Below are 25217 nucleotides of genomic sequence, written 5' to 3'. Positions count from 1 at the left end.
CAAGAGATGTTCTCACTGCCTCAGGCCCATTATATCCAGTCGCACACTCCTTCCAATTTTGCACACCTCCCTTCGCTTTGAAACCGTGCATTTTTTTTTACACTGGGCCTCATTTTGAAGAAAGCGGTGCTGTGATCAGCTGGTGTTGTTAAGGAGATGTAGTGGCAGAAGAGACATAAAAGTCTAAAAAACAGTGACTGTTCTGACACTGTGAGCTATAGTTAAAGGTTGGCGACAATTAGAGTGTCAGGCAGCAGATCTTTTCCAAATCTGTTAGAAATGGCAACAAAAACCTTCCCACAAACTTTGATCAGCGTCACGACTCTTTGAAAATAAATACTGGCATTTTACAGAAGGCAAGAAAGTACATTGTGTGTCACTCTAATGGGTTGTGAGATAAAGGAATGATGGGCAGCCCCTTGTTGCAACCACAGCAGTGTAAAACTGATAGCGATCAGGAGCAATCACTGGCATCAGACCGAACAGCACTTTGCAAATAACGTTCCCTGACCGGGAATCGAACCCGGGCCGCGGCGGTGAAAGCGCCGAATCCTAACCACTAGACCACCAGGGAAGCACATGGCACGATCTTGCAGGCCATCAGTCCAAGCCTCTTTTTCCTATTTGTCTCTGCATTTCACGTCCCTTTCTCCCCAAACAAGCTGCTCGGCCAAAATGGCATTTTCTTTTCGTACATAGAAACACAGAACATTCAGGGCACAGAAGGAGGCCATTCGGCCCATCGTGTCTGCGACGGTCATCGAAGAACATGAAACACTTGTTCAGACAATGACAGCACCAAGTTCGGGTCAGCATGCACTCGAAATGGATGAAAGATGTTGGGCATTGAGGGACGATGGGTTTTGCTGATGCCAGGAGAAATAAACTCAAAGATCTCATCTCCCTCCTTTCAGGTACTGATAATGTTCAAGAGATGTTCTCACTGCCTCAGGCCCATTATCTCCAGTCGCACACTCCTTCCAATCTTGCACATCTTCCTTAGCTTTGAAAACGCTCATTTTTTACACTGGAATTCAATTTGAAGAAAGAGGTGCTGTGATTAGTTGGTGTTGTTAAGGAGATGTCGTGCCAGGAGAGACATAAATGGCTAATGAGAACAGTTACTGTTCTGACACTGTGAGCTACAGTTAAAGGTTGGCGACAATTAAAGTGACAAGCAACAGGTCTTTTCCGAATCTTGGGAGAAATGGCAAAAAAAATCTTCCCACAAACTTTGATCAGCGTCAACACATTTTAAAGAAATGTAGGCATTTTACAGAAGGCATGAAAGTGCATTGTATGTCGCTCTAATGGCTTGTTAGATTAAAGAATGATCGGCTGCCCGCTGCTCGATTAGCATTTATGTTGGCGAAAAAGCTAATGTTGATCAGGAGCAAGCATTGGGCTCAGTGATGGGACATTCGTTGGCACCAGAACGACGAGCACCAAGAAAGCAATCTTCCCTGACCGGGAATCGAACCCGGGCCGCGGCGGTGAGAGCGCCGAATCCTAACCACTAGACCACCAGGGAAGCTACGGCTGATGCATGCGAGAGAGGAGTCCAACCTTTTCTTTCCTAATTGTCCCTTTGAAATTCAGGTCTCTTTCGATCCAAAAAAAAGCTGCTCGCCCAAAATGGCATTTTCTTTTAGCACATTGGAACATAGAACATTCACGGCACAGTGGGAGGCCATTCGGCCCATCGTGTTTGTGACGGTCATCGAACAACATAAAACACTGGTTCAGACAATGACAGCACCAAGTTCGGGTAGGCATGCACACAAAATGGATGAAAGATGATGGACTTTGAGAGACGATGGGTTTTGCAGATGCCAGGATAAATAAACTGAAAGAGCTCATCAGCCTGCTTCTTTCAGATACTGAATGTCTTTATGCTCAAGAGATGTTCTCACTGCCTCAGGCCCATTATATCCAGTCGCACACTCCTTCCAATCTTGCACACCTCCCTTCGCTTTGAAACCGTGCATTTTTTTTTACACTGGGCCTCATTTTGAAGAAAGCGGTGCTGTGATCAGCTGGTGTTGTTAAGGAGATGTAGTGGCAGAAGAGACATAAAAGTCTAAAAAACAGTGACTGTTCTGACACTGTGAGCTATAGTTAAAGGTTGGCGACAATTGGAGTGTCAGGCAGCAGATCTTTTCCAAATCTGCTGGAAATGGCAACAAAAACCTTCCCACAAACTTTGATCAGCGTCACGACTCTTTAAAAATAAATACTGGCATTTTACAGAAGGCAAGAAAGTACATTGTGTGTCACTCTGATGGGTTGTGAGATAAAGGAATGATGGGCAGCCCCTTGTTGCAACCACAGCAGTGTAAAACTGATAGCGATCAGGAGCAATCACTGGCATCAGAACGAACAGCACTTTGCAAATAACGTTCCCTGACCGGGAATCGAACCCGGGCCGCGGCGGTAAAAGCGCCGAATCCTAACCACTAGCCCACCAGGGAAGCACATGGCACGATCTTGCAGGCCATCAGTCCAAGCCTCTTTTTCCTATTTGTCTCTGCATTTCACGTCCCTTTCTCCCCAAACAAGCTGCTCGGCCAAAATGGCATTTTCTTTTCGTACATAGAAACACAGAACATTCAGGGCACAGAAGGAGGCCATTCGGCCCATCGTGTCTGCGACGGTCATCGAAGAACATGAAACACTTGTTCAGACAATGACAGCACCAAGTTCGGGTCGGCATGCACTCGAAATGGATGAAAGATGTTGGGCATTGAGGGACGATGGGTTTTGCTGATGCCAGGAGAAATAAACTCAAAGATCTCATCTCCCTCCTTTCAGGTACTGATAATGTTCAAGAGATGTTCTCACTGCCTCAGGCCCATTATCTCCAGTCGCACACTCCTTCCAATCTTGCACATCTTCCTTAGCTTTGAAAACGCTCATTTTTTACACTGGAATTCAATTTGAAGAAAGAGGTGCTGTGATTAGTTGGTGTTGTTAAGGAGATGTCGTGCCAGGAGAGACATAAATGGCTAATGAGAACAGTTACTGTTCTGACACTGTGAGCTACAGTTAAAGGTTGGCGACAATTAAAGTGACAAGCAACAGGTCTTTTCCGAATCTTGGGAGAAATGGCAAAAAAAATCTTCCCACAAACTTTGATCAGCGTCAACACATTTTAAAGAAATGTAGGCATTTTACAGAAGGCATGAAAGTGCATTGTATGTCGCTCTAATGGCTTGTTAGATTAAAGAATGATCGGCTGCCCGCTGCTCGATTAGCATTTATGTTGGCGAAAAAGCTAATGTTGATCAGGAGCAAGCATTGGGCTCAGTGATGGGACATTCGTTGGCACCAGAACGACGAGCACCAAGAAAGCAATCTTCCCTGACCGGGAATCGAACCCGGGCCGCGGCGGTGAGAGCGCCGAACCCTAACCACTAGACCACCAGGGAAGCTACGGCTGATGCATGCGAGAGAGGAGTCCAACCTTTTCTTTCCTAATTGTCCCTTTGAAATTCAGGTCTCTTTCGATCCAAAAAAAAGCTGCTCGCCCAAAATGGCATTTTCTTTTAGCACATTGGAACATAGAACATTCACGGCACAGTGGGAGGCCATTCGGCCCATCGTGTTTGTGACGGTCATCGAACAACATAAAACACTGGTTCAGACAATGACAGCACCAAGTTCGGGTAGGCATGCACACAAAATGGATGAAAGATGATGGACTTTGAGAGACGATGGGTTTTGCAGATGCCAGGATAAATAAACTGAAAGAGCTCATCAGCCTGCTTCTTTCAGATACTGAATGTCTTTATGCTCAAGAGATGTTCTCACTGCCTCAGGCCCATTATATCCAGTCGCACACTCCTTCCAATCTTGCACACCTCCCTTCGCTTTGAAACCGTGCATTTTTTTTTACACTGGGCCTCATTTTGAAGAAAGCGGTGCTGTGATCAGCTGGTGTTGTTAAGGAGATGTAGTGGCAGAAGAGACATAAAAGTCTAAAAAACAGTGACTGTTCTGACACTGTGAGCTATAGTTAAAGGTTGGCGACAATTGGAGTGTCAGGCAGCAGATCTTTTCCAAATCTGCTGGAAATGGCAACAAAAACCTTCCCACAAACTTTGATCAGCGTCACGACTCTTTAAAAATAAATACTGGCATTTTACAGAAGGCAAGAAAGTACATTGTGTGTCACTCTAATGGGTTGTGAGATAAAGGAATGATGGGCAGCCCCTTGTTGCAACCACAGCAGTGTAAAACTGATAGCGATCAGGAGCAATCACTGGCATCAGAACGAACAGCACTTTGCAAATAACGTTCCCTGACCGGGAATCGAACCCGGGCCGCGGCGGTGAAAGCGCCGAATCCTAACCACTAGACCACCAGGGAAGCACATGGCACGATCTTGCAGGCCATCAGTCCAAGCCTCTTTTTCCTATTTGTCTCTGCATTTCACGTCCCTTTCTTCCCAAACAAGCTGCTCGGCCAAAATGGCATTTTCTTTTCGTACATAGAAACACAGAACATTCAGGGCACAGAAGGAGGCCATTCGGCCCATCGTGTCTGCGACGGTCATCGAAGAACATGAAACACTTGTTCCGACAATGACAGCACCAAGTTCGGGTCAGCATGCACTCGAAATGGATGAAAGATGTTGGGCATTGAGGGACGATGGGTTTTGCTGATGCCAGGAGAAATAAACTCAAAGATCTCATCTCCCTCCTTTCAGGTACTGATAATGTTCAAGAGATGTTCTCACTGCCTCAGGCCCATTATCTCCAGTCGCACACTCCTTCCAATCTTGCACATCTTCCTTAGCTTTGAAAACGCTCATTTTTTACACTGGAATTCAATTTGAAGAAAGAGGTGCTGTGATTAGTTGGTGTTGTTAAGGAGATGTCGTGCCAGGAGAGACATAAATGGCTAATGAGAACAGTTACTGTTCTGACACTGTGAGCTACAGTTAAAGGTTGGCGACAATTAAAGTGACAAGCAACAGGTCTTTTCCGAATCTTGGGAGAAATGGCAAAAAAAATCTTCCCACAAACTTTGATCAGCGTCAACACATTTTAAAGAAATGTAGGCATTTTACAGAAGGCATGAAAGTGCATTGTATGTCGCTCTAATGGCTTGTTAGATTAAAGAATGATCGGCTGCCCGCTGCTCGATTAGCATTTATGTTGGCGAAAAAGCTAATGTTGATCAGGAGCAAGCATTGGGCTCAGTGATGGGACATTCGTTGGCACCAGAACGACGAGCACCAAGAAAGCAATCTTCCCTGACCGGGAATCGAACCCGGACCGCGGCGGTGAGAGCGCCGAATCCTAACCACTAGACCACCAGGGAAGCTACGGCTGATGCATGCGAGAGAGGAGTCCAACCTTTTCTTTCCTAATTGTCCCTTTGAAATTCAGGTCTCTTTCGATCCAAAAAAAAGCTGCTCGCCCAAAATGGCATTTTCTTTTAGCACATTGGAACATCGAACATTCACGGCACAGTGGGAGGCCATTCGGCCCATCGTGTTTGTGACGGTCATCGAACAACATAAAACACTGGTTCAGACAATGACAGCACCAAGTTCGGGTAGGCATGCACACAAAATGGATGAAAGATGATGGACTTTGAGAGACGATGGGTTTTGCAGATGCCAGGATAAATAAACTGAAAGAGCTCATCAGCCTGCTTCTTTCAGATACTGAATGTCTTTATGCTCAAGAGATGTTCTCACTGCCTCAGGCCCATTATATCCAGTCGCACACTCCTTCCAATCTTGCACACCTCCCTTCGCTTTGAAACCGTGCATTTTTTTTTACACTGGGCCTCATTTTGAAGAAAGCGGTGCTGTGATCAGCTGGTGTTGTTAAGGAGATGTAGTGGCAGAAGAGACATAAAAGTCTAAAAAACAGTGACTGTTCTGACACTGTGAGCTATAGTTAAAGGTTGGCGACAATTGGAGTGTCAGGCAGCAGATCTTTTCCAAATCTGCTGGAAATGGCAACAAAAACCTTCCCACAAACTTTGATCAGCGTCACGACTCTTTAAAAATAAATACTGGCATTTTACAGAAGGCAAGAAAGTACATTGTGTGTCACTCTAATGGGTTGTGAGATAAAGGAATGATGGGCAGCCCCTTGTTGCAACCACAGCAGTGTAAAACTGATCGCGATCAGGAGCAATCACTGGCATCAGAACAAACAGCACTTTGCAAATAACGTTCCCTGACCGGGAATCGAACCCGGGCCGCGGCGGTGAAAGCGCCGAATCCTAACCACTAGACCACCAGGGAAGCACATGGCACGATCTTGCAGGCCATCAGTCCAAGCCTCTTTTTCCTATTTGTCTCTGCATTTCACGTCCCTTTCTCCCCAAACAAGCTGCTCGGCCAAAATGGCATTTTCTTTTCGTACATAGAAACACAGAACATTCAGGGCACAGAAGGAGGCCATTCGGCCCATCGTGTCTGCGACGGTCATCGAAGAACATGAAACACTTGTTCAGACAATGACAGCACCAAGTTCGGGTCAGCATGCACTCGAAATGGATGAAAGATGTTGGGCATTGAGGGACGATGGGTTTTGCTGATGCCAGGAGAAATAAACTCAAAGATCTCATCTCCCTCCTTTCAGGTACTGATAATGTTCAAGAGATGTTCTCACTGCCTCAGGCCCATTATCTCCAGTCGCACACTCCTTCCAATCTTGCACATCTTCCTTAGCTTTGAAAACGCTCATTTTTTACACTGGAATTCAATTTGAAGAAAGAGGTGCTGTGATTAGTTGGTGTTGTTAAGGAGATGTCGTGCCAGGAGAGACATAAATGGCTAATGAGAACAGTTACTGTTCTGACACTGTGAGCTACAGTTAAAGGTTGGCGACAATTAAAGTGACAAGCAACAGGTCTTTTCCGAATCTTGGGAGAAATGGCAAAAAAAATCTTCCCACAAACTTTGATCAGCGTCAACACATTTTAAAGAAATGTAGGCATTTTACAGAAGGCATGAAAGTGCATTGTATGTCGCTCTAATGGCTTGTTAGATTAAAGAATGATCGGCTGCCCGCTGCTCGATTAGCATTTATGTTGGCGAAAAAGCTAATGTTGATCAGGAGCAAGCATTGGGCTCAGTGATGGGACATTCGTTGGCACCAGAACGACGAGCACCAAGAAAGCAATCTTCCCTGACCGGGAATCGAACCCAGGCCGCGGCGGTGAGAGCGCCGAATCCTAACCACTAGACCACCAGGGAAGCTACGGCTGATGCATGCGAGAGAGGAGTCCAACCTTTTCTTTCCTAATTGTCCCTTTGAAATTCAGGTCTCTTTCGATCCAAAAAAAAGCTGCTCGCCCAAAATGGCATTTTCTTTTAGCACATTGGAACATAGAACATTCACGGCACAGTGGGAGGCCATTCGGCCCATCGTGTTTGTGACGGGCATCGAACAACATAAAACACTGGTTCAGACAATGACAGCACCAAGTTCGGGTAGGCATGCACACAAAATGGATGAAAGATGATGGACTTTGAGAGACGATGGGTTTTGCAGATGCCAGGATAAATAAACTGAAAGAGCTCATCAGCCTGCTTCTTTCAGATACTGAATGTCTTTATGCTCAAGAGATGTTCTCACTGCCTCAGGCCCATTATATCCAGTCGCACACTCCTTCCAATCTTGCACACCTCCCTTCGCTTTGAAACCGTGCATTTTTTTTTACACTGGGCCTCATTTTGAAGAAAGCGGTGCTGTGATCAGCTGGTGTTGTTAAGGAGATGTAGTGGCAGAAGGGACATAAAAGTCTAAAAAAACAGTGACTGTGCTGACACTGTGAGCGATAGTTAAAGGTTGGCGACAATTAGAATGTCAGGCAGCAGATCTTTTCCAAATCTGTTAGAAATGGCAACAAAAACCTTCCCACAAACTTTGATCAGCGTCACGACTCTTTAAAAATAAATACTGGCATTTTACAGAAGGCAAGAAAGTACATTGTGTGTCACTCTAATGGGTTGTGAGATAAAGGAATGATGGGCAGCCCCTTGTTGCAACCACAGCAGTGTAAAACTGATAGCGATCAGGAGCAATCACTGGCATCAGAACGAACAGCACTTTGCAAATAACGTTCCCTGACCGGGAATCGAACCCGAGCCGCAGCTGTGAAAGCGCCGAATCCTAACCACTAGACCACCAGGGAAGCACATGGCACGATCTTGCAGGCCATCAGTCCAAGCCTCTTTTTCCTATTTGTCTCTGCATTTCACGTCCCTTTCTCCCCAAACAAGCTGCTCGGCCAAAATGGCATTTTCTTTTCGTACATAGAAACACAGAACATTCAGGGCACAGAAGGAGGCCATTCGGCCCATCGTGTCTGCGACGGTCATCGAAGAACATGAAACACTTGTTCAGACAATGACAGCACCAAGTTCGGGTCGGCATGCACTCGAAATGGATGAAAGATGTTGGGCATTGAGGGACGATGGGTTTTGCTGATGCCAGGAGAAATAAACTCAAAGATCTCATCTCCCTCCTTTCAGGTACTGATAATGTTCAAGAGATGTTCTCACTGCCTCAGGCCCATTATCTCCAGTCGCACACTCCTTCCAATCTTGCACATCTTCCTTAGCTTTGAAAACGCTCATTTTTTACACTGGAATTCAATTTGAAGAAAGAGGTGCTGTGATTAGTTGGTGTTGTTAAGGAGATGTCGTGCCAGGAGAGACATAAATGGCTAATGAGAACAGTTACTGTTCTGACACTGTGAGCTACAGTTAAAGGTTGGCGACAATTAAAGTGACAAGCAACAGGTCTTTACCGAATCTTGGGAGAAATGGCAACAAAAATCTTCCCACAAACTTTGATCAGCGTCAACACATTTTAAAGAAATGTAGGCATTTTACAGAAGGCATGAAAGTGCATTGTATGTCGCTCTAATGGCTTGTTAGATTAAAGAATGATCGGCTGCCCGCTGCTCGATTAGCATTTCTGTTGGCGAAAAAGCTAATGTTGATCAGGAGCAAGCATTGGGCTCAGTGATGGGACATTCGTTGGCACCAGAACGACGAGCACCAAGAAAGCAATCTTCCCTGACCGGGAATCGAACCCGGGCCGCGGCTGTGAGAGCACCGAATCCTAACCACTAGACCACCAGGGAAGCTACGGCTGATGCATGCGAGAGAGGAGTCCAACCTTTTCTTTCCTAATTGTCCCTTTGAAATTCAGGTCTCTTTCGATCCAAAAAAAGCTGCTCGCCCAAAATGGCATTTTCTTTTAGCACATTGGAACATAGAACATTCACGGCACAGTGGGAGGCCATTCGGCCCATCGTGTTTGTGACGGTCATCGAACAACATAAAACACTGGTTCAGACAATGACAGCACCAAGTTCGGGTAGGCATGCACACAAAATGGATGAAAGATGGTGGACTTTGAGAGACGATGGGTTTTGCAGATGCCAGGATAAATAAACTGAAAGAGCTCATCAGCCTGCTTCTTTCAGATACTGAATGTCTTTATGCTCAAGAGATGTTCTCACTGCCTCAGGCCCATTATATCCAGTCGCACACTCATTCCAATCTTGCACACCTCCCTTCGCTTTGAAACCGTGCATTTTTTTTTACACTGGGCCTCATTTTGAAGAAAGCGGTGCTGTGATCAGCTGGTGTTGTTAAGGAGATGTAGTGGCAGAAGAGACATAAAAGTCTAAAAAACAGTGACTGTTCTGACACTGTGAGCTATAGTTAAAGGTTGGCGACAATTAGAGTGTCAGGCAGCAGATCTTTTCCAAATCTGTTAGAAATGGCAACAAAAACCTTCCCACAAACTTTGATCAGCGTCACGACTCTTTAAAAATAAATACTGGCATTTTACAGAAGGCAAGAAAGTACATTGTGTGTCACTCTAATGGGTTGTGAGATAAAGGAATGATGGGCAGCCCCTTGTTGCAACCACAGCAGTGTAAAACTGATAGCGATCAGGAGCAATCACTGGCATCAGAACGAACAGCACTTTGCAAATAACGTTCCCTGACCGGGAATCGAACCCGGGCCGCGGCGGTGAAAGCGCCGAATCCTAACCACTAGACCACCAGGGAAGCACGTGGCACGATCTTGCAGGCCATCAGTCCAAGCCTCTTTTTCCTATTTGTCTCTGCATTTCACGTCCCTTTCTCCCCAAACAAGCTGCTCGGCCAAAATGGCATTTTCTTTTCGTACATAGAAACACAGAACATTCAGGGCACAGAAGGAGGCCATTCGGCCCATCGTGTCTGCGACGGTCATCGAAGAACATGAAACACTTGTTCAGACAATGACAGCACCAAGTTCGGGTCGGCATGCACTCGAAATGGATGAAAGATGTTGGGCATTGAGGGACGATGGGTTTTGCTGATGCCAGGAGAAATAAACTCAAAGATCTCATCTCCCTCCTTTCAGGTACTGATAATGTTCAAGAGATGTTCTCACTGCCTCAGGCCCATTATCTCCAGTCGCACACTCCTTCCAATCTTGCACATCTTCCTTAGCTTTGAAAACGCTCATTTTTTACACTGGAATTCAATTTGAAGAAAGAGGTGCTGTGATTAGTTGGTGTTGTTAAGGAGATGTCGTGCCAGGAGAGACATAAATGGCTAATGAGAACAGTTACTGTTCTGACACTGTGAGCTACAGTTAAAGGTTGGCGACAATTAAAGTGACAAGCAACAGGTCTTTTCCGAATCTTGGGAGAAATGGCAACAAAAATCTTCCCACAAACTTTGATCAGCGTCAACACATTTTAAAGAAATGTAGGCATTTTACAGAAGGCATGAAAGTGCATTGTATGTCGCTCTAATGGCTTGTGAGATTAAAGAATGATCGGCTGCCCGCTGCTCAATTAGCATTTATGTTGGCGAAAAAGCTAATGTTGATCAGGAGCAAGCATTGGGCTCAGTGATGGGACATTCGTTGGCACCAGAACAACGAGCACCAAGAAAGCAATCTTCCCTGACCAGGAATCGAACCCGGGCCGCGGCGGTGAGAGCGCCGAATCCTAACCAATAGACCACCAGGGAAGCTACGGCTGATGTATGTGAGAGAGGAGTCCAACCTTTTCTTTCCTAATTGTCCCTTTGAAATTCAGGTCTCTTTCGATCCAAAAAAAAGCTGCTCGCCCAAAATGGCATTTTCTTTTAGCACATTGGAACATAGAACATTCACGGCACAGTGGGAGGCCATTCGGCCCATCGTGTTTGTGACGGTCATCGAACAACATAAAACACTGTTTCAGACAATGACAGCACCAAGTTCGGGTAGGCATGCACACAAAATGGATGAAAGATGATGGACTTTGAGAGACGATGGATTTTGCAGATGCCAGGATAAATAAACTGAAAGAGCTCATCAGCCTGCTTCTTTCAGATACTGAATGTCTTTATGCTCAAGAGATGTTCTCACTGCCTCAGGCCCATTATATCCAGTCGCACACTCCTTCCAATCTTGCACACCTCCCTTCGCTTTGAAACCGTGCATTTTTTTTTACACTGGGCCTCATTTTGAAGAAAGCGGTGCTGTGATCAGCTGGTGTTGTTAAGGAGATGTAGTGGCAGAAGAGACATAAAAGTCTAAAAAAACAGTGACTGTGCTGACACTGTGAGCTATAGTTAAAGGTTGGCGACAATTAGAGTGTCAGGCAGCAGATCTTTTCCAAATCTGCTGGAAATGGCAACAAAAACCTTCCCACAAACTTTGATCAGCGTCACGACTCTTTAAAAATAAATACTGGCATTTTGCAGAAGGCAAGAAAGTACATTGTGTGTCACTCGAATGGGTTGTGAGATAAAGGAATGATGGGCAGCCCCTTGTTGCAACCACAGCAGTGTAAAACTGATAGCGATCAGGAGCAATCACTGGCATCAGAACGAACAGCACTTTGCAAATAACATTCCCTGACTGGGAATCGAACCCGGGCCGCGGCGGTGAAAGTGCCGAATCCTAACCACTGGACCACCAGGGAAGCACGTGGCACGATCTTGCAGGCCATCAGTCCAAGCCTCTTTTTCCTATTTGTCTCTGCATTTCACGTCCCTTTCTCCCCAAACAAGCTGCTCGGCCAAAATGGCATTTTCTTTTCGTACATAGAAACACAGAACATTCAGGGCACAGAAGGAGGCCATTCGGCCCATCGTGTCTGCGACGGTCATCGAAGAACATGAAACACTTGTTCAGACAATGACAGCACCAAGTTCGGGTCGGCATGCACTCGAAATGGATGAAAGATGTTGGGCATTGAGGGACGATGGGTTTTGCTGATGCCAGGAGAAATAAACTCAAAGATCTCATCTCCCTCCTTTCAGGTACTGATAATGTTCAAGAGATGTTCTCACTGCCTCAGGCCCATTATCTCCAGTCGCACACTCCTTCCAATCTTGCACATCTTCCTTAGCTTTGAAAACGCTCATTTTTTACACTGGAATTCAATTTGAAGAAAGAGGTGCTGTGATTAGTTGGTGTTGTTAAGGAGATGTCGTGCCAGGAGAGACATAAATGGCTAATGAGAACAGTTACTGTTCTGACACTGTGAGCTACAGTTAAAGGTTGGCGACAATTAAAGTGACAAGCAACAGGTCTTTTCCGAATCTTGGGAGAAATGGCAAAAAAAATCTTCCCACAAACTTTGATCAGCGTCAACACATTTTAAAGAAATGTAGGCATTTTACAGAAGGCATGAAAGTGCATTGTATGTCGCTCTAATGGCTTGTTAGATTAAAGAATGATCGGCTGCCCGCTGCTCGATTAGCATTTATGTTGGCGAAAAAGCTAATGTTGATCAGGAGCAAGCATTGGGCTCAGTGATGGGACATTCGTTGGCACCAGAACGACAAGCACCAAGAAAGCAATCTTCCCTGACCGGGAATCGAACCCGGGACGCGGCGGTGAGAGCGCCGAATCCTAACCACTAGACCACCAGGGAAGCTACGGCTGATGCATGCGAGAGAGGAGTCCAACCTTTTCTTTCCTAATTGTCCCTTTGAAATTCAGGTCTCTTTCGATCCAAAAAAAAGCTGCTCGCCCAAAATGGCATTTTCTTTTAGCACATTGGAACATAGAACATTCACGGCACAGTGGGAGGCCATTCGGCCCATCGTGTTTGTGACGGTCATCGAACAACATAAAACACTGGTTCAGACAATGACAGCACCAAGTTCGGGTAGGCATGCACACAAAATGGATGAAAGATGATGGACTTTGAGAGACGATGGGTTTTGCAGATGCCAGGATAAATAAACTGAAAGAGCTCATCAGCCTGCTTCTTTCAGATACTGAATGTCATTATGCTCAAGAGATGTTCTCACTGCCTCAGGCCCATTATATCCAGTCGCACACTCCTTCCAATCTTGCACACCTCCCTTCGCTTTGAAACCGTGCATTTTTTTTTACACTGGGCCTCATTTTGAAGAAAGCGGTGCTGTGATCAGCTGGTGTTGTTAAGGAGATGTAGTGGCAGAAGAGACATAAAAGTCTAAAAAACAGTGACTGTTCTGACACTGTGAGCTATAGTTAAAGGTTGGCGACAATTAGAGTGTCAGGCAGCAGATCTTTTCCAAATCTGCTGGAAATGGCAACAAAAACCTTCCCACAAACTTTGATCAGCGTCACGACTCTTTAAAAATAAATACTGGCATTTTACAGAAGGCAAGAAAGTACATTGTGTGTCACTCTAATGGGTTGTGAGATAAAGGAATGATGGGCAGCCCCTTGTTGCAACCACAGCAGTGTAAAACTGATAGCGATCAGGAGCAATCACTGGCATCAGAACGAACAGCACTTTGCAAATAACATTCCCTGACCGGGAATCGAACCCGGGCCGCGGCGGTGAAAGCGCCGAATCCTAACCACTAGACCACCAGGGAAGCACATGGCACGATCTTGCAGGCCATCAGTCCAAGCCTCTTTTTCCTATTTGTCTCTGCATTTCACGTCCCTTTCTCCCCAAACGAGCTGCTCGGCCAAAATGGCATTTTCTTTTCGTACATAGAAACACAGAACATTCAGGGCACAGAAGGAGGCCATTCGGCCCATCGTGTCTGCGACGGTCATCGAAGAACATGAAACACTTGTTCAGACAATGACAGCACCAAGTTCGGGTCGGCATGCACTCGAAATGGATGAAAGATGTTGGGCATTGAGGGACGATGGGTTTTGCTGATGCCAGGAGAAATAAACTCAAAGATCTCATCTCCCTCCTTTCAGGTACTGATAATGTTCAAGAGATGTTCTCACTGCCTCAGGCCCATTATCTCCAGTCGCACACTCCTTCCAATCTTGCACATCTTCCTTAGCTTTGAAAACGCTCATTTTTTACACTGGAATTCAATTTGAAGAAAGAGGTGCTGTGATTAGTTGGTGTTGTTAAGGAGATGTCGTGCCAGGAGAGACATAAATGGCTAATGAGAACAGTTACTGTTCTGACACTGTGAGCTACAGTTAAAGGTTGGCGACAATTAAAGTGACAAGCAACAGGTCTTTTCCGAATCTTGGGAGAAATGGCAACAAAAATCTTCCCACAAACTTTGATCAGCGTCAACACATTTTAAAGAAATGTAGGCATTTTACAGAAGGCCTGAAAGTGCATTGTATGTCGCTCTAATGGCTTGTTAGATTAAAGAATGATCGGCTGCCCGCTGCTCGATTAGCATTTCTGTTGGCGAAAAAGCTCATGTTGATCAGGAGCAAGCATTGGGCTCAGTGATGGGACATTCGTTGGCACCAGAACGACGAGCACCAAGAAAGCAATCTTCCCTGACCGGGAATCGAACCCGGGCCGCGGCGGTGAGAGCGCCGAATCCTAACCACTAGACCACCAGGGAAGCTACGGCTGATGCATGCGAGAGAGGAGTCCAACCTTTTCTTTCCTAATTGTCCCTTTGAAATTCAGGTCTCTTTCGATCCAAAAAAAAGCTGCTCGCCCAAAATGGCATTTTCTTTTAGCACATTGGAACATAGAACATTCACGGCACAGTGGGAGGCCATTCGGCCCATCGTGTTTGTGACGGTCATCGAACAACATAAAACACTGGTTCAGACAATGACAGCACCAAGTTCGGGTAGGCATGCACACAAAATGGATGAAAGATGATGGACTTTGAGAGACGATGGGTTTTGCAGATGCCAGGATAAATAAACTGAAAGAGCTCATCAGCCTGCTTCTTTCAGATACTGAATGTCTTTATGCTCAAGAGATGTTCTCACTGCCTCAGGCCCATTATATCCAGTCGCACACTCATTCCAATCTTGCACACCTCCCTTCGCTTTGAAACCGTGCATTTTTTTTTACACTGGGCCTCATTTTGAAGAAAGCGGTGCTGTGATCAGCTGGTGTTGTTAAGGAGATGTAGTGGCAGAAGAGACATAAAAGTCTAAAAAACAGTGACTGTTCTGACACTGTGAGCTATAGTTAAAGGTTGGCGACAATTAAAGTGTCAGGCAGCAGATCTTTTCCAAATCTGTTAGAAATGGCAACAAAAACATTCCCACAAACTTTGATCAGCGTCACGACTCTTTAAAAATAAATACTGGCATTTTACAGAAGGCAAGAAAGTACATTGTGTGTCACTCGAATGGGTTGTGAGATAAAGGAATGATGGGCAGCCCCTTGTTGCAACCACAGCAGTGTAAAACTGATAGCGATCAGGAGCAATCACTGGCATCAGAACGAACAGCACTTTGCAAATAACGTTCCCTGACCGGGGATCGAACCCGGGCCGCGGCGGTGAAAGCGCCGAATCCTAACCACGAGACCACCAGGGAAGCACATGGCACGATCTTGCAGGCCATCAGTCCAAGCCTCTTTTTCCTATTTGTCTCTGCATTTCACGTCCCTTTCTCCCCAAACAAGCTGCTCGGCCAAAATGGCATTTTCTTTTCGTACATAGAAACACAGAACATTCAGGGCACAGAAGGAGGCCATTCGGCCCATCGTGTCTGCGACGGTCATCGAAGAACATGAAACACTTGTTCAGACAATGACAGCACCAAGTTCGGGTCGGCATGCACTCGAAATGGATGAAAGATGTTGGGCATTGAGGGATGATGGGTTTTGCTGATGCCAGGAGAAATAAACTCAAAGATCTCATCTCCCTCCTTTCAGGTACTGATAATGTTCAAGAGATGTTCTCACTGCCTCAGGCCCATTATCTCCAGTCGCACACTCCTTCCAATCTTGCACATCTTCCTTAGCTTTGAAAACGCTCATTTTTTACACTGGAATTCAATTTGAAGAAAGAGGTGCTGTGATTAGTTGGTGTTGTTAAGGAGATGTCGTGCCAGGAGAGACATAAATGGCTAATGAGAACAGTTACTGTTCTGACACTGTGAGCTACAGTTAAAGGTTGGCGACAATTAAAGTGACAAGCAACAGGTCTTTTCCGAATCTTGGGAGAAATGGCAAAAAAAATCTTCCCACAAACTTTGATCAGCGTCAACACATTTTAAAGAAATGTAGGCATTTTACAGAAGGCATGAAAGTGCATTGTATGTCGCTCTAATGGCTTGTTCGATTAAAGAATGATCGGCTGCCCGCTGCTCGATTAGCATTTATGTTGGCGAAAAAGCTGATGTTGATCAGGAGCAAGCATTGGGCTCAGTGATGGGACATTCGTTGGCACCAGAACGACGAGCACCAAGAAAGCAATCTTCCCTGACCGGGAATCGAACCCGGGCCGCGGCGGTGAGAGCGCCGAATCCTAACCACTAGACCACCAGGGAAGCTACGGCTGATGCATGCGAGAGAGGAGTCCAACCTTTTCTTTCCTAATTGTCCCTTTGAAATTCAGGTCTCTTTCGATCCAAAAAAAAGCTGCTCGCCCAAAATGGCATTTTCTTTTAGCACATTGGAACATAGAACATTCACGGCACAGTGGGAGGCCATTCGGCCCATCGTGTTTGTGACGGTCATCGAACAACATAAAACACTGGTTCAGACAATGACAGCACCAAGTTCGGGTAGGCATGCACACAAAATGGATGAAAGATGATGGACTTTGAGAGACGATGGGTTTTGCAGATGCCAGGATAAATAAACTGAAAGAGCTCATCAGCCTGCTTCTTTCAGATACTGAATGTCTTTATGCTCAAGAGATGTTCTCACTGCCTCAGGCCCATTATATCCAGTCGCACACTCCTTCCAATCTTGCACACCTCCCTTCGCTTTGAAACCGTGCATTTTTTTTTACACTGGGCCTCATTTTGAAGAAAGCGGTGCTGTGATCAGCTGGTGTTGTTAAGGAGATGTAGTGGCAGAAGAGACATAAAAGTCTAAAAAACAGTGACTGTTCTGACACTGTGAGCTATAGTTAAAGGTTGGCGACAATTAGAGTGTCAGGCAGCAGATCTTTTCCAAATCTGTTAGAAATGGCAACAAAAACCTTCCCACAAACTTTGATCAGCGTCACGACTCTTTAAAAATAAATACTGGCATTTTACAGAAGGCAAGAAAGTACATTGTGTGTCACTCTAATGGGTTGTGAGATAAAGGAATGATGGGCAGCCCCTTGTTGCAACCACAGCAGTGTAAAACTGATAGCGATCACTGGCATCAGAACAAACAGCACTTTGCAAATAACGTTCCCTGACCGGGAATCGAACCCGGGCCGCGGCGGTGAAAGCGCCGAATCCTAACCACTAGCCCACCAGGGAAGCACATGGCACGATCTTGCAGGCCATCAGTCCAAGCCTCTTTTTCCTATTTGTCTCTGCATTTCACGTCCCTTTCTCCCCAAACAAGCTGCTCGGCCAAAATGGCATTTTCTTTTCGTACATAGAAACACAGAACATTCAGGGCACAGAAGGAGGCCATTCGGCCCATCGTGTCTGCGACGGTCATCGAAGAACATGAAACACTTGTTCAGACAATGACAGCACCAAGTTCGGGTCGGCATGCACTCGAAATGGATGAAAGATGTTGGGCATTGAGGGACGATGGGTTTTGCTGATGCCAGGAGAAATAAACTCAAAGATCTCATCTCCCTCCTTTCAGGTACTGATAATGTTCAAGAGATGTTCTCACTGCCTCAGGCCCATTATCTCCAGTCGCACACTCCTTCCAATCTTGCACATCTTCCTTAGCTTTGAAAACGCTCATTTTTTACACTGGAATTCAATTTGAAGAAAGAGGTGCTGTGATTAGTTGGTGTTGTTAAGGAGATGTCGTGCCAGGAGAGACATAAATGGCTAATGAGAACAGTTACTGTTCTGACACTGTGAGCTACAGTTAAAGGTTGGCGACAATTAAAGTGACAAGCAACAGGTCTTTTCCGAATCTTGGGAGAAATGGCAAAAAAAATCTTCCCACAAACTTTGATCAGCGTCAACACATTTTAAAGAAATGTAGGCATTTTACAGAAGGCATGAAAGTGCATTGTATGTCGCTCTAATGGCTTGTTAGATTAAAGAATGATCGGCTGCCCGCTGCTCGATTAGCATTTATGTTGGCGAAAAAGCTAATGTTGATCAGGAGCAAGCATTGGGCTCAGTGATGGGACATTCGTTGGCACCAGAACGACGAGCACCAAGAAAGCAATCTTCCCTGACCGGGAATCGAACCCGGGCCGCGGCGGTGAGAGCGCCGAATCCTAACCACTAGACCACCAGGGAAGCTACAGCTGATGCATGCGAGAGAGGAGTCCAACCTTTTCTTTCCTAATTGTCCCTTTGAAATTCAGGTCTCTTTCGATCCAAAAAAAAGCTGCTCGCCCAAAATGGCATTTTCTTTTAGCACATTGGAACATAGAACATTCACGGCACAGTGGGAGGCCATTCGGCCCATCGTGTTTGTGACGGTCATCGAACAACATAAAACACTGGTTCAGACAATGACAGCACCAAGTTCGGGTAGGCATGCACACAAAATGGATGAAAGATGATGGACTTTGAGAGACGATGGGTTTTGCAGATGCCAGGATAAATAAACTGAAAGAGCTCATCAGCCTGCTTCTTTCAGATACTGAATGTCTTTATGCTCAAGAGATGTTCTCACTGCCTCAGGCCCATTATATCCAGTCGCACACTCATTCCAATCTTGCACACCTCCCTTCGCTTTGAAACCGTGCATTTTTTTTTACACTGGGCCTCATTTTGAAGAAAGCGGTGCTGTGATCAGCTGGTGTTGTTAAGGAGATGTAGTGGCAGAAGAGACATAAAAGTCTAAAAAACAGTGACTGTTCTGACACTGTGAGCTATAGTTAAAGGTTGGCGACAATTAGAGTGTCAGGCAGCAGATCTTTTCCAAATCTGTTAGAAATGGCAACAAAAACCTTCCCACAAACTTTGATCAGCGTCACGACTCTTTGAAAATAAATACTGGCATTTTACAGAAGGCAAGAAAGTACATTGTGTGTCACTCTAATGGGTTGTGAGATAAAGGAATGATGGGCAGCCCCTTGTTGCAACCACAGCAGTGTAAAACTGATAGCGATCAGGAGCAATCACTGGCATCAGAACGAACAGCACTTTGCAAATAACATTCCCTGACCGGGAATCGAACCCGTGCCGCGGCAGTGAAAGCGCCGAATCCTAACCACTAGACCACCAGGGAAGCACATGGCACGATCTTGCAGGCCATCAGTCCAAGCCTCTTTTTCCTATTTGTCTCTGCATTTCACGTCCCTTTCTCCCCAAACAAGCTGCTCGGCCAAAATGGCATTTTCTTTTCGTACATAGAAACACAGAACATTCAGGGCACAGAAGGAGGCCATTCGGCCCATCGTGTCTGCGACGGTCATCGAAGAACATGAAACACTTGTTCAGACAATGACAGCACCAAGTTCGGGTCGGCATGCACTCGAAATGGATGAAAGATGTTGGGCATTGAGGGACGATGGGTTTTGCTGATGCCAGGAGAAATAAACTCAAAGATCTCATCTCCCTCCTTTCAGGTACTGATAATGTTCAAGAGATGTTCTCACTGCCTCAGGCCCATTATCTCCAGTCGCACACTCCTTCCAATCTTGCACATCTTCCTTAGCTTTGAAAACGCTCATTTTTTACACTGGAATTCAATTTGAAGAAAGAGGTGCTGTGATTAGTTGGTGTTGTTAAGGAGATGTCGTGCCAGGAGAGACATAAATGGCTAATGAGAACAGTTACTGTTCTGACACTGTGAGCTACAGTTAAAGGTTGGCGACAATTAAAGTGACAAGCAACAGGTCTTTTCCGAATCTTGGGAGAAATGGCAACAAAAATCTTCCCACAAACTTTGATCAGCGTCAACACATTTTAAAGAAATGTAGGCATTTTACAGAAGGCCTGAAAGTGCATTGTATGTCGCTCTAATGGCTTGTTAGATTAAAGAATGATCGGCTGCCCGCTGCTCGATTAGCATTTATGTTGGCGAAAAAGCTAATGTTGATCAGGAGCAAGCATTGGGCTCAGTGATGGGACATTCGTTGGCACCAGAACGACGAGCACCAAGAAAGCAATCTTCCCTGACCGGGAATCGAACCCAGGCCGCGGCGGTGAGAGCGCCGAATCCTAACCACTAGACCACCAGGGAAGCTACGGCTGATGCATGCGAGAGAGGAGTCCAACCTTTTCTTTCCTAATTGTCCCTTTGAAATTCAGGTCTCTTTCGATCCAAAAAAAAGCTGCTCGCCCAAAATGGCATTTTCTTTTAGCACATTGGAACATAGAACATTCACGGCACAGTGGGAGGCCATTCGGCCCATCGTGTTTGTGACGGTCATCGAACAACATAAAACACTGGTTCAGACAATGACAGCACCAAGTTCGGGTAGGCATGCACACAAAATGGATGAAAGATGATGGACTTTGAGAGACGATGGGTTTTGCAGATGCCAGGATAAATAAACTGAAAGAGCTCATCAGCCTGCTTCTTTCAGATACTGAATGTCTTTATGCTCAAGAGATGTTCTCACTGCCTCAGGCCCATTATATCCAGTCGCACACTCATTCCAATCTTGCACACCTCCCTTCGCTTTGAAACCGTGCATTTTTTTTTACACTGGGCCTCATTTTGAAGAAAGCGGTGCTGTGATCAGCTGGTGTTGTTAAGGAGATGTAGTGGCAGAAGAGACATAAAAGTCTAAAAAACAGTGACTGTTCTGACACTGTGAGCTATAGTTAAAGGTTGGCGACAATTAGAGTGTCAGGCAGCAGATCTTTTCCAAATCTGTTAGAAATGGCAACAAAAACCTTCCCACAAACTTTGATCAGCGTCACGACTCTTTAAAAATAAATACTGGCATTTTACAGAAGGCAAGAAAGTACATTGTGTGTCACTCTAATGGGTTGTGAGATTAAGGAATGATGGGCAGCCCCTTGTTGAAACCACAGCAGTGTAAAACTGATAGCGATCAGGAGCAATCACTGGCATCAGAACGAACAGCACTTTGCAAATAACGTTCCCTGACCGGGAATCGAACCCGGGCCGCGGCGGTGAAAGCGCCGAATCCTAACCACTAGACCACCAGGGAAGCACATGGCACGATCTTGCAGGCCATCAGTCCAAGCCTCTTTTTCCTATTTGTCTCTGCATTTCACGTCCCTTTCTCCCCAAACAAGCTGCTCGGCCAAAATGGCATTTTCTTTTCGTACATAGAAACACAGAACATTCAGGGCACAGAAGGAGGCCATTCGGCCCATCGTGTCTGCGACGGTCATCGAAGAACATGAAACACTTGTTCAGACAATGACAGCACCAAGTTCGGGTCAGCATGCACTCGAAATGGATGAAAGATGTTGGGCATTGAGGGACGATGGGTTTTGCTGATGCCAGGAGAAATAAACTCAAAGATCTCATCTCCCTCCTTTCAGGTACTGATAATGTTCAAGAGATGTTCTCACTGCCTCAGGCCCATTATCTCCAGTCGCACACTCCTTCCAATCTTGCACATCTTCCTTAGCTTTGAAAACGCTCATTTTTTACACTGGAATTCAATTTGAAGAAAGAGGTGCTGTGATTAGTTGGTGTTGTTAAGGAGATGTCGTGCCAGGAGAGACATAAATGGCTAATGAGAACAGTTACTGTTCTGACACTGTGAGCTACAGTTAAAGGTTGGCGACAATTAAAGTGACAAGCAACAGGTCTTTTCCGAATCTTGGGAGAAATGGCAAAAAAAATCTTCCCACAAACTTTGATCAGCGTCAACACATTTTAAAGAAATGTAGGCATTTTACAGAAGGCATGAAAGTGCATTGTATGTCGCTCTAATGGCTTGTTAGATTAAAGAATGATCGGCTGCCCGCTGCTCGATTAGCATTTATGTTGGCGAAAAAGCTAATGTTGATCAGGAGCAAGCATTGGGCTCAGTGATGGGACATTTGTTGGCACCAGAACGACGAGCACCAAGAAAGCAATCTTCCCTGACCGGGAATCGAACCCGGGCCGCGGCGGTGAGAGCGCCGAATCCTAACCACTCGACCACCAGGGAAGCTACGGCTGATGCATGCGAGAGAGGAGTCCAACCTTTTCTTTCCTAATTGCCCCTTTGAAATTCAGGTCTCTTTCGATCCAAAAAAAAGCTGCTCGCCCAAAATGGCATTTTCTTTTAGCACATTGGAACATAGAACATTCACGGCACAGTGGGAGGCCATTCGGCCCATCGTGTTTGTGACGGTCATCGAATAACATAAAACACTGGTTCAGACAATGACAGCACCAAGTTCGGGTAGGCATGCACACAAAATGGATGAAAGATGATGGACTTTGAGAGACGATGGGTTTTGCAGATGCCAGGATAAATAAACTGAAAGAGCTCATCAGCCTGCTTCTTTCAGATACTGAATGTCTTTATGCTCAAGAGATGTTCTCACTGCCTCAGGCCCATTATATCCAGTCGCACACTCCTTCCAATCTTGCACACCTCCCTTCGCTTTGAAACCGTGCATTTTTTTTTACACTGGGCCTCATTTTGAAGAAAGCGGTGCTGTGATCAGCTGGTGTTGTTAAGGAGATGTAGTGGCAGAAGAGACATAAAAGTCTAAAAAACAGTGACTGTTCTGACACTGTGAGCTATAGTTAAAGGTTGGCGACAATTAGAGTGTCAGGCAGCAGATCTTTTCCAAATCTGCTTGAAATGGCAACAAAAACCTTCCCACAAACTTTGATCAGCGTCACGACTCTTTAAAAATAAATACTGGCATTTTACAGAAGGCAAGAAAGTACATTGTGTGTCACTCTAATGGGTTGTGAGATAAAGGAATGATGGGCAGCCCCTTGTTGCAACCACAGCAGTGTAAAACTGATAGCGATCAGGAGCAATCACTGGCATCAGAACGAACAGCACTTTGCAAATAACGTTCCCTGACCGGGAATCGAACCCGGGCCGCGGCGGTGAAAGCGCCGAATCCTAACCACTCGCCCACCAGGGAAGCACATGGCACGATCTTGCAGGCCATCAGTCCAAGCCTCTTTTTCCTATTTGTCTCTGCATTTCACGTCCCTTTCTCCCCAAACAAGCTGCTCGGCCAAAATGGCATTTTCTTTTCGTACATAGAAACACAGAACATTCAGGGCACAGAAGGAGGCCATTCGGCCCATCGTGTCTGCGACGGTCATCGAAGAACATGAAACACTTGTTCAGACAATGACAGCACCAAGTTCGGGTCGGCATGCACTCGAAATGGATGAAAGATGTTGGGCATTGAGGGACGATGGGTTTTGCTGATGCCAGGAGAAATAAACTCAAAGATCTCATCTCCCTCCTTTCAGGTACTGATAATGTTCAAGAGATGTTCTCACTGCCTCAGGCCCATTATCTCCAGTCGCACACTCCTTCCAATCTTGCACATCTTCCTTAGCTTTGAAAACGCTCATTTTTTACACTGGAATTCAATTTGAAGAAAGAGGTGCTGTGATTAGTTGGTGTTGTTAAGGAGATGTCGTGCCAGGAGAGACATAAATGGCTAATGAGAACAGTTACTGTTCTGACACTGTGAGCTACAGTTAAAGGTTGGCGACAATTAAAGTGACAAGCAACAGGTCTTTTCTGAATCTTGGGAGAAATGGCAACAAAAATCTTCCCACAAACTTTGATCAGTGTCAACACATTTTAAAGAAATGTAAACAATTTTACAACACCAAGTTATAGTCCAACAATTTTATTTTAAATTCGCAAGCTTTCGGAGGCTTCCTCCTTCCTCAGGTGAACGAAATGAAATCCTCGAAATGAAATCGCATTTATAATTCACAGAACATTGCTTGATGATTACAGACAGTTTTTTCAACTGCCCGTTGCCAAGGCAATCAGTGTGCAGACAGACAGTTGTTACCTGCAAGGTCTCAGAATATACAAATCACCAAAAAAAAAACAAACAAAAATAAACAGAGATAGAGAGGTAGAAACATAGAAAAGACAGCAACTGACCCGTTATATTAAAAACAGATAACATTTGTTCGCTGGTGGGGTAACGTGTCGCGTGACATGAACCCAAGATCCCGGTTGAGGCCGTCCTCATGGGTGCGGAACTTGGCTATCAATTTCTGCTCGACGATTTTGCGTTGTCGTGTGTCTCGAAGGCCGCCTTGGAGTATGCTTGCCCGAAGGTCGGTGGATGAATGTCCATGACTGCTGAAGTGTTCCCCGACTGGGAGGGAACCCTCCTGTTTGGCGATTGTTGCGCGGTGTCCGTTCATCCGTTGTCGCAGCGTCTGCATGGTCTCGCCAATGTACCATGCTCTGGGTCATCCTTTCCTGAAACGTATGAGGTAGACAACGTTGGCCGAGTCACAGGAGTATGAACCATGCACCTGGTGGGTGGTGTCCTCTCGTGTGATGGTGGTATCTGTGTCGATGATCTGGCATGTCTTGCAGAGGTTACCGTGGCAGGGTTGTGTGGTGTCGTGGACGCTGTTCTCTTGAAAGCTAGGTAATTTGCTGCGAACGATGGTCTGTTTGAGGTTGGGTGGCTGTTTGAAGGCGAGTAGTGGAGGTGTGGGGATGGCCATAGCGAGGTGTTCGTCGTCATTGATGACATGTTGAAGGCTGCGGAGAACATGGCGTAGTTTCTCCGCTCCGGGGAAGTACTGGACGACAAAGGGTACTCTGTTGGTTGCATCCCGTTATGAACCTTCTCTGTCGGTTCAGCCCACAGAAGCTGCTTGGCGGCTTCCCACCTTCGGAAGTCCAGTTGGGAGCCTGAGTCCGACCACAACCTCCAGTCACTGAGGCTTATTCATGTATTCAACACATGTGTGACGCAGAGTCTGAAACTGGAGGTTCTGGAAGTCCCTGCACCTGGAGAATTGAGTCTTTATTGG

General features: G+C 45.7%; 24 non-coding genes across 24 annotated transcripts; all 24 read right to left on the bottom strand.

Annotated features, from left to right (window-relative positions):
* Positions 1-502: 502 nt before the first annotated feature.
* Positions 503-574, bottom strand: trnae-uuc (transfer RNA glutamic acid (anticodon UUC)). The gene has a single exon. It is a non-coding gene; the product is annotated as a tRNA-Glu (tRNA).
* Positions 575-1459: 885 nt separating this feature from the next.
* trnae-cuc (transfer RNA glutamic acid (anticodon CUC)) lies at positions 1460-1531 on the bottom strand. Its single transcript has one exon. It is a non-coding gene; the product is annotated as a tRNA-Glu (tRNA).
* Positions 1532-2399: 868 nt separating this feature from the next.
* Positions 2400-2471, bottom strand: trnak-uuu (transfer RNA lysine (anticodon UUU)). Its single transcript has one exon. It is a non-coding gene; the product is annotated as a tRNA-Lys (tRNA).
* Positions 2472-3356: 885 nt separating this feature from the next.
* Positions 3357-3428, bottom strand: trnae-cuc (transfer RNA glutamic acid (anticodon CUC)). Its single transcript has one exon. It is a non-coding gene; the product is annotated as a tRNA-Glu (tRNA).
* An 868-nt stretch (positions 3429-4296) lies between these two features.
* On the bottom strand, positions 4297-4368 carry trnae-uuc (transfer RNA glutamic acid (anticodon UUC)). The gene has a single exon. It is a non-coding gene; the product is annotated as a tRNA-Glu (tRNA).
* An 885-nt stretch (positions 4369-5253) lies between these two features.
* On the bottom strand, positions 5254-5325 carry trnae-cuc (transfer RNA glutamic acid (anticodon CUC)). The gene has a single exon. It is a non-coding gene; the product is annotated as a tRNA-Glu (tRNA).
* An 868-nt stretch (positions 5326-6193) lies between these two features.
* On the bottom strand, positions 6194-6265 carry trnae-uuc (transfer RNA glutamic acid (anticodon UUC)). Its single transcript has one exon. It is a non-coding gene; the product is annotated as a tRNA-Glu (tRNA).
* An 885-nt stretch (positions 6266-7150) lies between these two features.
* trnae-cuc (transfer RNA glutamic acid (anticodon CUC)) lies at positions 7151-7222 on the bottom strand. Its single transcript has one exon. It is a non-coding gene; the product is annotated as a tRNA-Glu (tRNA).
* Positions 7223-9048: 1826 nt separating this feature from the next.
* On the bottom strand, positions 9049-9120 carry trnae-cuc (transfer RNA glutamic acid (anticodon CUC)). Its single transcript has one exon. It is a non-coding gene; the product is annotated as a tRNA-Glu (tRNA).
* Positions 9121-9987: 867 nt separating this feature from the next.
* Positions 9988-10059, bottom strand: trnae-uuc (transfer RNA glutamic acid (anticodon UUC)). Its single transcript has one exon. It is a non-coding gene; the product is annotated as a tRNA-Glu (tRNA).
* Positions 10060-10944: 885 nt separating this feature from the next.
* Positions 10945-11016, bottom strand: trnae-cuc (transfer RNA glutamic acid (anticodon CUC)). Its single transcript has one exon. It is a non-coding gene; the product is annotated as a tRNA-Glu (tRNA).
* An 869-nt stretch (positions 11017-11885) lies between these two features.
* trnae-uuc (transfer RNA glutamic acid (anticodon UUC)) lies at positions 11886-11957 on the bottom strand. The gene has a single exon. It is a non-coding gene; the product is annotated as a tRNA-Glu (tRNA).
* Positions 11958-12842: 885 nt separating this feature from the next.
* On the bottom strand, positions 12843-12914 carry trnae-cuc (transfer RNA glutamic acid (anticodon CUC)). Its single transcript has one exon. It is a non-coding gene; the product is annotated as a tRNA-Glu (tRNA).
* An 868-nt stretch (positions 12915-13782) lies between these two features.
* Positions 13783-13854, bottom strand: trnae-uuc (transfer RNA glutamic acid (anticodon UUC)). The gene has a single exon. It is a non-coding gene; the product is annotated as a tRNA-Glu (tRNA).
* Positions 13855-14739: 885 nt separating this feature from the next.
* On the bottom strand, positions 14740-14811 carry trnae-cuc (transfer RNA glutamic acid (anticodon CUC)). Its single transcript has one exon. It is a non-coding gene; the product is annotated as a tRNA-Glu (tRNA).
* Positions 14812-15679: 868 nt separating this feature from the next.
* Positions 15680-15751, bottom strand: trnae-uuc (transfer RNA glutamic acid (anticodon UUC)). Its single transcript has one exon. It is a non-coding gene; the product is annotated as a tRNA-Glu (tRNA).
* An 885-nt stretch (positions 15752-16636) lies between these two features.
* On the bottom strand, positions 16637-16708 carry trnae-cuc (transfer RNA glutamic acid (anticodon CUC)). Its single transcript has one exon. It is a non-coding gene; the product is annotated as a tRNA-Glu (tRNA).
* Positions 16709-17566: 858 nt separating this feature from the next.
* On the bottom strand, positions 17567-17638 carry trnae-uuc (transfer RNA glutamic acid (anticodon UUC)). Its single transcript has one exon. It is a non-coding gene; the product is annotated as a tRNA-Glu (tRNA).
* An 885-nt stretch (positions 17639-18523) lies between these two features.
* Positions 18524-18595, bottom strand: trnae-cuc (transfer RNA glutamic acid (anticodon CUC)). The gene has a single exon. It is a non-coding gene; the product is annotated as a tRNA-Glu (tRNA).
* Positions 18596-19463: 868 nt separating this feature from the next.
* trnae-uuc (transfer RNA glutamic acid (anticodon UUC)) lies at positions 19464-19535 on the bottom strand. The gene has a single exon. It is a non-coding gene; the product is annotated as a tRNA-Glu (tRNA).
* Positions 19536-20420: 885 nt separating this feature from the next.
* On the bottom strand, positions 20421-20492 carry trnae-cuc (transfer RNA glutamic acid (anticodon CUC)). Its single transcript has one exon. It is a non-coding gene; the product is annotated as a tRNA-Glu (tRNA).
* An 868-nt stretch (positions 20493-21360) lies between these two features.
* trnae-uuc (transfer RNA glutamic acid (anticodon UUC)) lies at positions 21361-21432 on the bottom strand. The gene has a single exon. It is a non-coding gene; the product is annotated as a tRNA-Glu (tRNA).
* Positions 21433-22317: 885 nt separating this feature from the next.
* trnae-cuc (transfer RNA glutamic acid (anticodon CUC)) lies at positions 22318-22389 on the bottom strand. The gene has a single exon. It is a non-coding gene; the product is annotated as a tRNA-Glu (tRNA).
* An 868-nt stretch (positions 22390-23257) lies between these two features.
* trnae-uuc (transfer RNA glutamic acid (anticodon UUC)) lies at positions 23258-23329 on the bottom strand. The gene has a single exon. It is a non-coding gene; the product is annotated as a tRNA-Glu (tRNA).
* Positions 23330-25217: the final 1888 nt, after the last annotated feature.

Source organism: Heptranchias perlo, chromosome 2, assembly GCF_035084215.1.
Source record: "Heptranchias perlo isolate sHepPer1 chromosome 2, sHepPer1.hap1, whole genome shotgun sequence".
NCBI classification, from domain to species: Eukaryota; Metazoa; Chordata; class Chondrichthyes; order Hexanchiformes; family Hexanchidae; genus Heptranchias; species Heptranchias perlo.
This window is presented reverse-complemented; position numbering and strand designations above follow the sequence as displayed.